We start from the raw sequence: 15,622 nt of genomic DNA on the forward strand, positions 1-15,622 counted from the left end.
AAGAGAAAATAAAGCAGCTCCTGGCCTTGAAGAGTTTACACACTGACTAGGTATGTGATTATTGGCAAGTCACATAACCTCCTCACTCTCAATTTCCTCCTCCATAAAATAAATACAATACTATTTGCCTGTTTCCCACTTCACTGGGTTGCTCTGAGGATCAGATAACAAACTATATGTAAAATGTTATTTAAATGTAAGATCCAAGTATTAGTAAGCAGTAACCTGCTTCCCTAAAGAGTATAGGTTAGAAGAAAGGTTTCCCCTCTTCCTTGGCCAGGAAAACCCTCTTCAAACCAGAAAGGACAATTAAAATTCTAGAGACACTTATTTAGAGCCTGATGTCCTGAGGGTACTCTCTAAGGCACTTGGAATTATAACAATAAATGACAGACAATAATACACCCATGGAGCTGACAACCAAACTGATTCATTCTCAAAGAGAAATGGTGCTAGATGTACTAATTTATTATGTAGTCAATCTTTGATTATTCATGAAATCTGGTAAGCTGTTAGCACTCCTTATTTCTACTTCCTTACCACCCACTGGCTTCTCATTCCTTTGCAATCTGGCTTCTCCTTCCTGACTATTGAAATAGCTCTCTCCAAGGTCATGGACAACATCCACATATTATGAAGTCCAATGACCTCTTGTTTTGTAATTTCTTTTAGTATCTCTAAAGAATCTCAAGTTGTTGCCCTTCCTCTGCTTCTGGCACCCTCTGTTTCTTTGACTTCCATGACTTTCTATACACAAATGCATCTCCAGCTCTCTCTTTTCCTTATTCTTCTTCCTCTATTTTTAAAATATGGATGGTCCTTAGTGTTTCTATATTCATTCCTTTTTTGGTCTCATCTACTTTCATATATTTGTGTTCATCTCTGCTGATGACTATCAGATCTCTTTCTCAACTCTTCACTCCTTTTCAAATCTTTTTCTCCCTAATTGCCTACTAGATAGCTCCAGCTGAATATTCTTCCTTCTTCTCAAATTCAACATGTTCCAAGAGTTTTATCTCAGCTTAACCTCATTTGCCCCCTCTCCAAAATCATCCTTTTGCTTCTCTACTTCTGCTCATGGAATTGCAATCTTTCTAGTCTCCCACTCTCTAAACTTTAGTCATCTTTCACTCTTCCTTCTTTCTGACTCCCACATCCAATCAATTATCAATTCCTTTTGATCATCCTTCTGGAATAAATCTGGACTCTTGTCTCCTCCTTCCCACTCCCACTACAGTCACCTGGGTTCAATATTTCATCATTTCTCAGCTATACTAACATACCTTCCTAACTAATATTCCTACCTATTGTCTATCCTTGTAAGGATTATTTCATTTATTGTGTTTGTATCACTTAGTGCAGTGCCTGACACAAAGTTAATGCTTAATAAATGCTTTTTGACTGACCAATTGATTCATGTCTCCCTCCTCAAATTCCTCTGGCTCTTTTCTTTTTACATAAACCATCTCTCTCATGTCATAGATATTACTGAATGTATCTTCCTCACACACTGGATTATAATCTCCTTTAAAAGTAGGCTCTAACCTGAGTTCAAATCTGGCCTCAGACACTCGACACTAGCTGTGTGTTCCTGAGCAAGTCACTTAACCCCAATTACCTTACCAAAAGAGAAAAAAAAGGCAAAAAACAAATAAAAATAGGCTCTATATCATCTTTATCTTTGTATTCTCATTATCAAACACAATGCATAGAAATTATTAAGAGCTTAATACATCTTTGCTGAGTCACTAATTGAAGTATATAGCATTTTTTTATGAAATTGGCTTGTGCTACAGTATAAAAAGTATAGCCTGATAGGATTTAGAGTTGGAATGAATCTTAGAGAAAATCTGGTCTAAGTTCCTCATTTTAAAGATGATGAAACTGAGGCTCAAAATGATTAGGTGATTTCTCTAAGTTCATACTTATACCAAATGGAAGAACCTAAATTCTAACTGCAAGTTTTCTGTTGCTAAATCCAGCACATTCTTTTTAACAATACAGCACTTTCCAAAGAGCCAGAAGATAGATCCAAGGTATCACTTTAGATTTTTCACTAACTTGAAACCTCCCCACCCACTTTTTAAAGGTAATATCCTTTACCCTAAAGTTAAATATCTATGAACTCCTTGAGGGGAGAAAAGTGTTACATAAATTCAAGCTGTATTAAATGTCTGAATGAATAAACAATAAAATTAGTAATGAAATATGAACTCATTCATCATGGGCTGTCTAATTTTCTAAGTTTTCCTTTTTTAAGGAACATTTTCTGTGGCTAAATAGTTAAATGCTTATAATGATTCTATGATTCCTCAACAATTATAGACTTGTGTAAGTTTAAAGTTAATTCAAAACAAAAACAAGGACAACTCAAAAGATCAAAGAGAGCAGACCTGACTCACGTTGGCCTACACATCCATAGAAAACTTTTTCTCCAGCAAAGTAGAATTAATTGGATTAGTTTTGACAAAATTTCAAATGATTCAATATACAATATTTGTATTATTGTTTTGCTCCCATTAGTGCAAAATAACTACAATAAAACCTAACTAAGAAATCAAGTAAATAGTCTTCACCTAGAAGCCTAATAAATCAGGAGCAAATGCTATTGAATTCATATGGGGCATTGAGAATATTAATCTTTCCTGTGTTTCAGCTATCATCTTTAAGACTGAGGCTTAATCAGTTTAGTAGCAAAAAGTCATGAGTCATGCTTTTCCCCAATGATACATAAATATGTAAATGTAGGCAGCTGCTCTAAGGAAGTGCTTTTTACTTTCTTCTGAAGGTCAGTTTACAAGAATTACTTTGTGATATGTCATAAATATAGACAAGGTGTTTAACAGTATTATTGTTTGACCTTCTGTTTATGTGAATGTGGACACCAGATAAAACTTGTAAAGTTACAAATGACACATATCTACAAGAGGTAAAATGTTCCCAAGACTTGGAGAAGTAGTGTTGTACAAAGATAAAAACTCAATGGTATTTTAAATTTGTACAATCTTAAAGCATATTTTTAAATTTTTTTTAAATTCATTAACTAATGATCCATAAATCTAATTCATCACATCAGAATATGCCATACCTTTTTGATATATGAAAATCAATAGTAAGAATTTGTATTTGTCTAACAGTTTATGACTTTACAAAGCCTAAAGTAGATCCATGAGGTAGGTAGTATGTTATTGTTATCATCATCATTACCATTATTATTACTATTGTTATTCCCATTTTACTGATGAGGAAACTTTGAGATCTAAAGAGTTACCCACAGTCACATACCTAGCTAGTTAAGTTCATAGGTCTATAGATCTCAATTTGAAAAGGACCTCCAAGGATATCTAAGCCAACACCCTCAATTTACATATGAGAAAATCAAAGCTCAGAGGGATTAAGTGATTTGTGCAGGGTCCCAAAGGGATTCAGGGCAAAGACAGGAATTGAACCCAGATCCCCTGATTGTAGAACAAGTCATCTTTCCATACACCTCAGAGCCAGCATTTGAAACTAGGTCTTACTGTCCATGCTCAAAGTGCTGATTTATTGTTTGAATAAAAAAAAATCATATTCACTTCAGAATAAGTAGATGTCAAATACAATGTCAGAAGGGGATACAAAATGTGTCAAAGTTCCTTAAATCATTCTAAAAGCAGCTAAAAGCATAGTATAAGGAGTTTTTATTGACTAGTGGATAGTGCTTTGCCCTCAGTATTTCTTTTTACTTTAGCTTAAAATTCTGATTTTATTGTTAGATATTTCCCATAGGGAAACACCCTCTACCAGCCTAGGTTGAAAATTGTTCTGCAATTTAGACTCTCAGAGAGTTATCTGGGTCACTGAGTCAGCGTACATGCATATATATGTTTACATATGTGTATGTGATGTATGTATATATGTATATAATGTGTGTATATATGTAAGTGTTTATGTGTATACATGTATATATATGTACATATGCATGTGTGTGATTGTGTGCCTGTGTAAATGTACATACATGTGTGTGTATGTATGTAGGTAGGTATGTATACATGTGGGGGGGAGCAGCTAGGTGGTACAGTGGATAAAGTACCAGGCCTGGAGTCAGGTAGACTCATCTCCCTGAGTACAAATCTGATCTCATATACTTACTAGCTGTGTGACACTGGGCCAGTCACTAAACCATGTTTGCCTGTTTCCTTACCTCTAAAATGAGCTGGAGAAGGAAATGCCAAACCACTTTAGTAGCAAACCCCAATTGGGGTCATGAAGAGTCTGAGGCAACCGAGATATTTGAACAACAACAACAATTTTAATTATATCTATATCTATTTGATCTATCTCAGAGGAAAGACTTGAACTCAGCACTTCCTAACTCTGAAGTCAGCTCTCTATTAATTAAATTAGGCAGCCTCTTTCCTTTTAGGATAATGTGTCAAAATAGGAAAAAAAAAATAAAACAACTCCATCTTGCCAGATAGTGAAACTGAGATACAGAAAGGTTAATCTTAATGTCACAAAATCACTAAATCAAAGAAATGATAGTCAAACCCAGGTATTCTGACTCTAATCTTGGTAACTTGTACCACTATAAAGCACTGTCTTGTCTGAATTTTGGAGCATATTAAATATTGTACAGTAAAAATTATAAAATTTTAGACAAATATAAAAAAGTATGATACCCTACTTTTACATATTTATAAATTATGATTTAACCTCAGAAAAGATGTTGCAACATGCAATACTAGATATTATATGTATGTCAGAGGTTTGCTATAATTCAAGTGACTCAATATTCAGTCTCTCACAATATGGAACATAAGCCTGTTTTGTATCAAAATAAAAGAAGTATTAATTGTTAGATGTCCTATAAGGACATTCACATTTAATGTTAACCTTCTGTTACATTGTTATAGTTAGACCCCAATCAAATCAGTCAATCCTTCAGCAAGCATTTATTAAGTCCTTACATTGGAATTGGCACTGTGGATATAAAGAGAAAAAATGAATTATACTTTTATTTATAAATAGCTAATGAAGCAAATATTCATTGTAGTCTGTGCTCAGCAGATCTGTGACTAGAGTGGAGCCAAGGTTTTGCCCTCAGTATGCTGAAATTTAGAAGACAACCATTCTCAGACTCCTTCAGTAGCATAGAAACAACAGAGCCTTCTACCTAATCAACAAGAAAAAATTAAAATCAGAAACTGATTGATATCCTGGGATGGCTCTCCTCACCCAGTGGCCTTATGTCTTAGATTATTTTTATAATTTCTCAACTGAATTTGTCCCCAAAAAAAGAGTTGTTTTGAGTATTTACTTCATGATGATCCCCCTGGCACTTCTAAAGCTTGCCCTGGGCACCAAAATTGCCAGTCAAGGTTTCAGTTGAAGAGTACTGTAGTAGGAACTGTGAAAAAATATAACAAAATAATGAGATAAATTGAATCCTATATCCTATCTTCAAGCAGCTAAGTACATTTCAGCTCAGGAGAAACTAAATTCATGTCCCTTAAGTCTGCACATATCTCAGTACATGTGCAGAAGATCTCGAGTGCAGACATACACACACACACACACAATTTCTTGCTTTGACTAAATTGAGCAGTCAATTCAGCCAGTTTCTCCATCAAGTTCTAGAATTGTTTTGCCTGGATTATTCACTCAATTGGCTACTATTTTGTTATTGAATTGATAGGAGAGATTTCTCATTTGAGTTTCTTATAAGCACAGGCTATTTGTTCAGGAAGTCATTGCTACCTTGAAAAATTGTCTATAAAGTGAATGACACATTTCTTTTTTTTTAGTACCTCCATGATTTAATGCTAAGTGCCCATTCCTTAGAATCAGCAGATTTTGTGATTTTATGCATCATGCTTGTGACCTTCTGTGTAACCTTAGAAAGTCACTTCAGTTTTCTGATTTTTCATTCTCAGACATATTTATTGACCTTAGCACTGAGAATAAAGTATTTTCATAGGAATAAATGGATAATGGTAAGCCAAATAGATGTTAAATGCAGAATAAAATACTGAGCTTATGAATAAAGAGACCTTCATTGCAAATTTCTTATACTACCTTATCTTATGATATCTTGACTCCTCAATTAATTTACAGTATGCCTATTTTGATGTGTTTACACTGGCTCTGGATAGAAGACCCATGCAAATCTTCCATTTGATATTCATTGGTATTTAATTTTACCTTCAATAATTTTATCTACTTGTATTGTGTACATTTTCTTCCACCAAGTAAAATTCTGCTGAATTAGCAATGATTTTTATGTAATGGCATTAAAAAGGAAACATGCAACTGAGTTCCACCAAATTAGTTGAACTGAAATCCCATAGAATGCATTTTGTACACAGGTGACAGTTATGTAACTAATAAGGGTTTGTCTGGAGACCAAGAATATATGAAGAAAAGAAACACAGAGTTAGGAACTAAATGGGGAACCAACATGAGTAAGAGAGCTTCTTTGAGAGTATTGGATGACTTCTCTTTTGTAATCCTAGTCCCTGAATGGGAAAGTTTTCTACTCTTAAAAAGCTTTATGGGGGGAGCTAGGTGGCACAGTGGATAGGGCACCGGCCATGGAGTCAGGAGGACCTAAGTTCAAATTCGATCTCAGACACATAACACTTACTAGCTGTGTGACTCTGGGCAAGTCACTTAACCCCAATTGCCTCACCAAAAAACAAACAAACAAAAAAATAAAACAAAAAAAAAGCTTTATTCTAGAAGAATGAGAATGCATAAGAAAGTTTCAGTCATCTTTGAAACTAAAACTTTTTTTTTATTTTTAAGAAGGTTAATCATATGAAATGTGAAATGAAGAGGGCTGGATTTGCTGACCTTTAAAGTCCCTTCCAGATATAAATCAGGAATATTAGGATCCTAAGAATTCATTTTTTAAAAAAAGAATAAAAATATTTTGCTTCATTGGGCAATAGATAGGATCCCTATTTTTAAAGGACTGATTGGACTAGTAGACTTCCTAACAAATGAATCAATGAAGTATCTCCATAGAAAGTATCACACACACACACACACATACACACACACACACACACACACACATACACGCACACAAACATAGATAGAAAGATATAGATGTAGATATATAGATATCTCACTACCTAGGTTGGTAGATTAGTTCTAGGGTTTCATGACACAGAAAAAGTGACTGAGGCAAGAGGCAAACTGCAAGTAAGTGTTAGAAGCATTATTTGAAGCAAGGTATTCCTAACTCTAAAAGGTAGTTTGCTTTAGTGTATAGAGATCCAGCTTCAAAACCAGAAAGGCCTGGGTGCAAGCCTTGTCTCTTACACATATCAGCTCTGTGATCCTAGAAAAGTCATTTAACTTCTCAGTGCAAAGAACATTTAAATGTTGGTGAGAAGATACCAATCTGCATTGGTAGAGGGATGGCCTCATTTTGGAGTTCTCTGCTGTAGTCCCTATCCCTATTGCTCACTTCAAGAATTCTACCCATTCTATCATCTTAGACTTTTGAAAGACCCAATATAATTCTTATCCTAGTACTGTGTTTAGTTAAAAGTAGAAAAAAAAAAACTGTAACTTGAGATTCATTGTGTTAACCCTGAGTCTGGAATCTTGGAGCTACCAGTTCAGGGAAATGGATAATTTCCTGTTATCTTCTTGCTGTTTTTCTATGTTACAAATATGTGGCTTATTGAATTCTATTGAGAATCTTTACACACAAACCTCTAATATGATCAGCAAAAGCCTGGGAACCTGAGAGGGGGCCCTAATGTTTTTGTAAGAGATACTGAACCTCAAGGAAAAAAAAGTTGTTTTTTTGGAACAAGCTACTGTCCTAGGCTGATGTGAGTTATAATAGGTTAGAGGTCGAGATGAAGAGATTTGATTTATGGATATGGCACCTCAGTCAACATCACAAAACTACTCTAATTTGCTATTAAATTACCTATGGCCAGCTTTCCAACCTGTCAGTGTCTTTGCCTTTGAAAGGCATCCTTTCTCTCTGGTATTCTCAGAACCCACTCTATCTCTGTACTCAAGTACTTTTATTAAGGGGCTGCTCTTTTTTTTTTCTCTTTCTCAGAAACGTTTGCGTTGCTTCAAACTACTTTTCACTGTGTTTCACACAAAAAGTCCTTTTCTTCTGCCCCTTTCACCAAATAAGAAAGGGCAGTCCCTTACAAATTTAAGTGAAGAAAACATTAAAATGAACTGCTTCATTTTTCAGTTGAGGAAAGAGAAGTTCAGAAAGATAAAGTAATGTTGCCAACATCATACTAAGTCCCAGGCAGTAGAGATTGGAACAAAAATCCTTCAATGCCAAACAGAGTACTTTTCCCAATGTACAGCACTAATAACGATGAAAAGCCCAATATTTTTATGCATTCCTTTATTAGTGGTTTGAAATTTACTGCATTACTTTATTGGCACATAGATGGTACAGTGGATAGAGCACTGGGCCTGGAATCAGAAAGGCCTTGGTTTTAAAGTGGCCTCAGAAACTTGCCAGCTATGTGACTGGCAAATCACTTAACCTTTGTCTGCCTTGGTTTCTTTAACTATAAAATAGAGATAATAGCATCTACCTCACAGGGTGGTTATGAGTATCAAATAAGATCATTACAAAGTACCTGGCACATAGTAATTGCTTAATAAATGCTTATTCCCAAAAGATAATAAAAAGATTATTGATTTCATGTCATATCAATAGTGATTTCATGGCCACCCTTGTAAAGATATAAGCTGACTTTTCATCCAAACTACCCTAATTTGATAAAAACAACAACAACAACAACAACAATAATGATAACAATAACTGTCATTTTATAGCACTTTAAGGTTTGTAAGGAACTTCTCATATCTTACCTTATTTGATCCTCACAGCAACCCAGTAGAGACGTGTTATTATAACCCCATTTTATAGATGAACAAACTGAGCATGAAAGAAATTAGGTAACATATCCAAAGGCATACAGATAATAAATGCCTGACACAGCATTTGAACTCAGGTTCAAGTCTAGTGCTTTATCTATTGGACCACCTTGCAATATGAACTCCTTCTGGCAAAATATCATGTTTTTGCCTTTCCTTTATATCCTCAGTAATTAGACTAGTGCCTAACAGATAGTAAGAGTTTAATAAAATTCATTTACTATTTGTACTTAGGAGAGTGGTTCTGAACTTATGCAAGTTTTTGTTCCCTTTCTTAATGTAGAATCCCACATTATAGTAATTTCCTACTGGCATGAGAAAATAAAGGATAACAAGTTACTGTGAATTCAGTAATAATTTTAAATGAATTTGTATTTTTTCTTATTAGACACAAATTAAGAATCAGTAGTCTAAAATTGCCAAAATAAAATTCATTATTATCAAACATAATTTATTGAAGCTAAATAAAGACCAAAATGGGCAGTTAAATGGTGCAGTCAACAGAGTGCTGGGCCTGAAATCAGGAGGACTCATCTTCCTGAGTTCACATCTGACTTCAGATACTTACTAGCTTTATGACCCTGGGCAAGGCCCTTAATCTTATTTGCCTCAGTTCCTCATCTGTAAAATGAGTCGGAGAAGGAAATGGCAAGCCATTCCAGTAGCTTTGCCAAGAAAACTTCAAATTTGGTCGCAAGGAGTGGGACCCTCCTACCCCAACTCACCAATGGGTTTGAGGCCAATCAGTTAGTTACCTTCAATGTGGTTTAGCCAACCTGCCCAGACTGTTTACTAGGTTGTGGCTACTGTGCATGCCATAGCTTCTTGGAGTCACAGGTGAGAATTGAGTGCCAGTTAGACATCAGAGGTGGATGAGCAGTCCTGAAAAGAGCTCAGCAAGCCCTCACACCAGAGGTGCTAGTCCTGCTTGAACACCCCATTTACCCCTATGTGTATATGTATATAGACATATAAATATAAATTCACACACACAGTATTTTTTTATTTCAATTCTCTTAATTGTAGCATTTTTGCCCATTGAAATTTTTAACTTGTAAAATAGATTGATGTCAACTTCCTTTGATCCTCCACAGAACCAGAATTGACCTGATTATCTAGTCTTGCTTAATCCTTCTTAAGAATAAAGGTTAGATAAATATTAACATAGTAATGTACAGCTTAAAGGATACAATTATAGGCATTGCATTCTATTGACAAGTTTAAACTATACTAGCTATACATTAATAAGCAACAATGCACTCATGTTTTAAAAACCATTAGGCTGAAGTGGGCAGCTAGTTGGTGCAGTGGATAGAGCACCAGCCCTGAAGTCAGGAGGAGGACCTGAGTTCAAATCCGATCTCAGATCAAACACCTGATACTTATTAGCTGTGTAACCCTGGGCAAGTCTCTTAACCCCAATTGCCTAAAAAAGAAAAAAAAATGTAAAAAAAAATTTAAAAAACCATTAGGTTCATAATTTTTCTTAATTACATTTTTACTTTTTGCTATTCTGAATCTCACAAGCATCAACAAATATGAACATTTCCATGTACAAAAAAGAACAGAAAAAAAGAGTTGCATATGAAATTGTGAATCGTTCATGTACTATTTGGATTTTTTAAAGTATATTGAGTACTTAATTAGAAATTAATTCATTACAAAGCTAAATACAAATTATATTTAATTACAAAGCTGCCCTGCTTGTTTGCTTTTCTTCTTAAACTACCTTCGGTTCTCTTTTGTGTATTTAAATGCTTCGTTGATGTGCTTTCCTTTTTATTTTCTTTCATCATCCTCTCTACCCCTCTTATCCTTCCAATTCTCTATCAAAACATAAGCAAATGAATAGATGACTGAATGTTCTCCCTAGGAACAAATCATCATAGTCAAGCAAAATAAACCTATAAATTCCTCTATGTACAAAAAAAAGTCACAGATTTTTAGAGTAGGAGTGGATCCTAAAGGCCTTTTAGTCTAACTCTCAACTTTTTTTTTCTCCAGAGCATGTTTCTCTTTTGGCCAGCAACTCTGAGGGTCTTCCCCTCCCAGTTTGATTTTGATTAAAGGCGCCATCCCTTGACTCACTTTTTAAAGAGGCCTATTCACTGAATGGGTGTTGTTGCCCTACTCAAAGAGAGAACCTGAAAAGACCTTAGCCTAAAAGAGCCAGGGTCTCTCAATGCATCCTGGGCCATCTCCAATGGTCCTGATGAATATCTGGCCACGGGACCAAGATGGCTGTGAAGGAGAAAGTGAGGTTGGTGACCTGGCACAGCCCTCCCTCACTCAAATTAAAGTCAAATACAAGTCATGTCATCGCCTCCCTGATGTCATGGTCCTATTTGAGAATGAAGGACAAATACAACAACCTCCTAATTTTATGGATGAAAAAAAAATGAGGCTCACAAGGTTTTAAGTGATCTATCCATTATTAACCAACTAGTAAGTGGGAGAGTCAAGATTTAGTCCCAAATCTTCACTCTCCAAATCTAGCACTCTTTCTATTATACTGCATTGCCTCTCAATTACTCTAAGTATATCTATAGATAGAAATAGACAACCTTTATGGTCCCATAGAGTTTTAAAACTATTATTTCATAAATTATAAAAGATCACATACATGTTCTCCATTAACAAAAATAGAGGAACTCCTTAAGAAACACATTTAACTAAAAAAACCCCACATTTAACTACATTTGTCTCCTGGTAAATTTAACAATTAACAATCATTATTGTTGAAATTAAATTTGAAAGAAATATAATTGGAGAAGTGTGGGTGGAACCACTGAGGAATTAATATTACTACTGAGTTTCTAGTGTTTTACTTGCCTTTGCTACCCAAGGCTAAATTCAATCATAATAAGATCTTTTTATCCTTGAGCCCTTGCTGAATGAGTCAAGGTAACAATAGTCAAGTTTGGAACATGCTTAACTCTTCATAACTTTGCCAATTGATGAGTATATTTCACCCATGCCTTGCAGACAGGTATCTACATGCATTGTGAGCTCAGAAGACAATGAGATAGCATTTATAGAGAGACTCTGTAGCTCTAAAGTATAAGGTCACACACACACATATATGCACACATACATACATACACATATATGTAAACATGTATAGATATGTATAGATAGATAAATAGTCTATTAATAAAAGCATATAAAAGTATATCCTAGGTAAAGTAGGAAGGCCCATTATTTCCTTGTCAGCTTTGACTATCATATTTATACTCCTTATCTTTTTTCCCTGACTCTGATAGAGACATATCTTCAAGTATTTTGCCTGTCTTGAAAATGTTTTCTCAGATATTTCTAGAATTAGAACCCAAGAACCCAAGAATTTGGGAGAACTTGTAGTTTATTCTCTTCATTTTATTATGGAAACTTTAAACGTAATAGAAACCAGGCTCTTCCCTCTCTCTGTCTCTGTCCATCTCTGTCTGTCTCTGACTATCTCTGCCTGTCTCTGTCTGTCTGTCTCTTTCTCTGTCTCTGTCTCTGTGTCTGTCTCTCACTCTCACTCTCTCCATCTCCCTCTCTCCCTCTCTATGTATGTATATATGTATACACACATATGATAGCTTGGTGTCTGTTACCTTTAAAGGTCTGTCACTAATAAACCATGTTGTTAATAACAGAAAAACTGCTATCATTTACTCTCTGATCAGAGTAACTGTGTGGGTGACCCTCTGGTAGAACCAAATTATCTCAACTATCATTTAAATTTAATTGTTTTGTTATTGTTTATCTTTACCATTGTTGAGCAAAACTATTTATTCAATATTATAAGAAATGTGATTTAAAATGGAACAAATTAGGTAAACTTTTTAAATTATTAACCAGAATGAAATACAAAGCAAATATTTAAAATTAGGGAGGAAAAAATCAATCTTCTCTATAGAAAGTTCTGCTATAAAACTTTTTTGGTTCTCATCCCAACCAAGACTTGACAGCTTAGCAATTCAGAGAATTGTTTTGTACTATTTATATACACAACAGCTTGTGCTACAGCTGAAACTCAGAAACTTACCTAAACAAGGATTGCAGGTTCCTTCCTTTTACCAGAGCCTTAACTCTGAGATTCATATATCACAGGACCTCCAGGATAGGGAGATTAAGTCAGATACCCCAAAACTTACTGAAACAGAAATGTAGATACTTTCCCTCCACTATAGCCTTGCCTCTGAGTTTGAAAACAAAAGCAGACAACAACCACCCAAACCAAATCTCTTCTCTGTTAAGCGGAAAATAATGTTTTTTTTTTTATAACAGTAAGAAAGTTCAAATGAATTGAGTGTAAAACCAAATAAACATCCAAAATCCCAACTCAGTTCTAATAAGAGCATAATCTGTAGAATTCAAAAGTTACCTGAATGAAGAGAGCTCTCCAGATACTGCCACTTTTCTCAGCTGCTCAAAGCTAAGGACAAAAGAAGCCAATGATTAACCTTTAGCCAGCAGCAAACTTATATACATTTCTCAAGAGCCTCCATGCCCTTCATTCTCTTTCCCTTCAGATAGGGGAAAGGTGGTACACTTACCTTTTTGAAGGACTTGTCCTGGCAAGTACTATTAGTTCATACTTCCACTTTGACAAACTCAAATTTAAATTATATCCTAGGCAAAGTAGGGAGGCCCATCATTTCCTTCTGTCAGCTTTAGCCATCATATTCATACTCTATCTTTTTTTTTCCTTGAAGCTAATAGAGACATATCTTCAAGCAGTTTGCCTGTCATATAAATGCTCTCTCTGATATTTCTAAAATCATAGAATCAAAGAATTTGGGAGACCTTGTAGCTCATTCTCTTCATTTTATCATGAAGGAAACTGAAACCTAGAGCAATGACATGACCTTCCTAAGGTCACAAAGAAAATTGCAGAGCCAAGACTGAAATCCAAATCTTCCAGTGCCCAGTTCAATATGCTTTCTACTGCTCTACTGTGAAATGTATTATAGTTCATTCATTTTTCCCCCATAACCATTAAAATGTGTGTGGCAGGTTAACTCATGGAGTATGCATGCACTAATGAGACCAAAGTTTCAGGGCTAGTTTCCTCTGTGCCTGGATGCCTCAAGAACAATTAGCTTCAATCCATCCTACAACACCTAATCTCTGGCATCTCTGTTGCAAATGCATGACTTTGTTCACAGTAGTCTTTTCTTGGTTCCTCACACATGACTCTCCATCTCCTGCCTTGGGACACTGGTACCAGCTAGCTGCCATGCAGAGAATGCACTTTCTTCTCACCACTACTTACTTAGACTCCTCATGTTCCTTCAAGATGAAGGTCAAGAACTACCTTCTACATAAAGCTTTTTTCTGATTTCTTCAACTACTAGTGCCCTCTCTCCCAAACTATCTTGTATTTAACTATGCACATCCTATTTACATGCTACATTATATTATCTGAGTCTCACAATGATTCTTTGAGATAGGTACTATACAAATTATTATCCTCATTTCAAATATGAGGAAACAGAAAGCTAAGTTGTCTTGTTCATTGACCAACTGGCTACTCAATGTCAGAGACAGAATTTCAACTTTGATCTTCCTTATTTGGGAATTAATACACGATGCCATATTCCCTCCTATTATATGCCATACTACCTCCTCCCATACAACATGCTCCCTCTCCCTATAATTATAAACTCTCTAATAACTGATGTTTTTTTTATTCTTCTTTGCATCTCTAGCACCTATTGATCACCATGCATCTATCAAGTAGGCACTTGATAAATACTTAATGAATTGAGAAACTAACATCAATAAGGATATTATGAATGGAAAAAGAGGTGATCTGGCCATTTCATGAGAGAGGATAATCAAGGAGTAATCTAAGAACTTCAGTGCTACCATGGATAATTTTTAAAATGCAGGGTTTATGGAAGGACAAGAATGAGAATGAGAAAACATGGAGTTGGATCTAAACTGGTAGCATTTGAACCTATAACAATATCACAAGTCCTCAGAATGTAGGAAAAATACTTCTAAGTAGTTTGTACCCTCTTTATCCTTCCAGTTGATCCTTGAAAGCTCAGGTGTTAGTCACAGAAAAGGAGCTGATAACAAGATGTTAAACTAACTAAAAATGCAGCCTCATCTTCCAGAAGAAACAAACATTTGACAAGTCCTTTGAGTGTTTTAGAAAGGAAACAACCAGGTATGACTAAGAATCAATAATAATAAGCTGTGCCCCCAGGTAACCCTTAGAAATCACTCCATGTGGAAGCAAAAGAAGAGAAACCTGGTTTCTTAGGACCTTTGATAAAGAAACATGGATCTGGAAAAAGGAAGGTCATGAAAAGTGATGCACATAGCTAAGAGAACAGAAGCATAATCAGAGGTAATCACTAGAAAGAAAGGGACCAAGCCTGAAACAGAGGCTTGATTGGCCCATTGAGCCAATGGGAATGAGGAATGTTGGTCCAGGTGTGGTATGTCTAAAACCTCCGTGGACTACAGACTCCAGGGCAGTGATACACTACTTTTTTTTCCTACCCCCTTAGGCTTTCTCCTGGAAACCTGGAAGCTTTCCCTCTGGGCACAGGAAAAGTCTGTTTACTTTTCTTGGTTTTAGACATTTACTTTTTCTTTATAAGCAATGTTAATCATAGGCCTTTGCTAGTCTGAATGTGCTGATTGAAAATGCATTTGGGAGGAGTCAGTTGAAGGTGGAGCATTTTCAGAGAAGAGAAATAGA

The 15,622-nt window shown here is 35.5% G+C and overlaps 1 protein-coding gene across 7 annotated transcripts in view; it reads right to left on the minus strand.

The window, feature by feature from the left end:
• SLC16A7 (solute carrier family 16 member 7) overlaps nucleotides 1-15,622 on the minus strand; it is a 214,005-nt gene that overhangs the window by 120,373 nt on the left and 78,010 nt on the right. For all 7 annotated transcript variants that reach the window (XM_027854958.1, XM_027854955.1, XM_027854957.1 and 4 more), the window contains one exon: nucleotides 13,289-13,339. The gene's annotated coding sequence lies outside the window, so the exon portion shown is untranslated. The remainder of the gene's footprint in view (nucleotides 1-13,288; nucleotides 13,340-15,622) is intronic.

This window comes from Vombatus ursinus, unplaced genomic scaffold, assembly GCF_900497805.2.
Source record: "Vombatus ursinus unplaced genomic scaffold, bare-nosed wombat genome assembly UNPS02010769.1, whole genome shotgun sequence".
NCBI lineage: Eukaryota > Metazoa > Chordata > Mammalia > Diprotodontia > Vombatidae > Vombatus > Vombatus ursinus.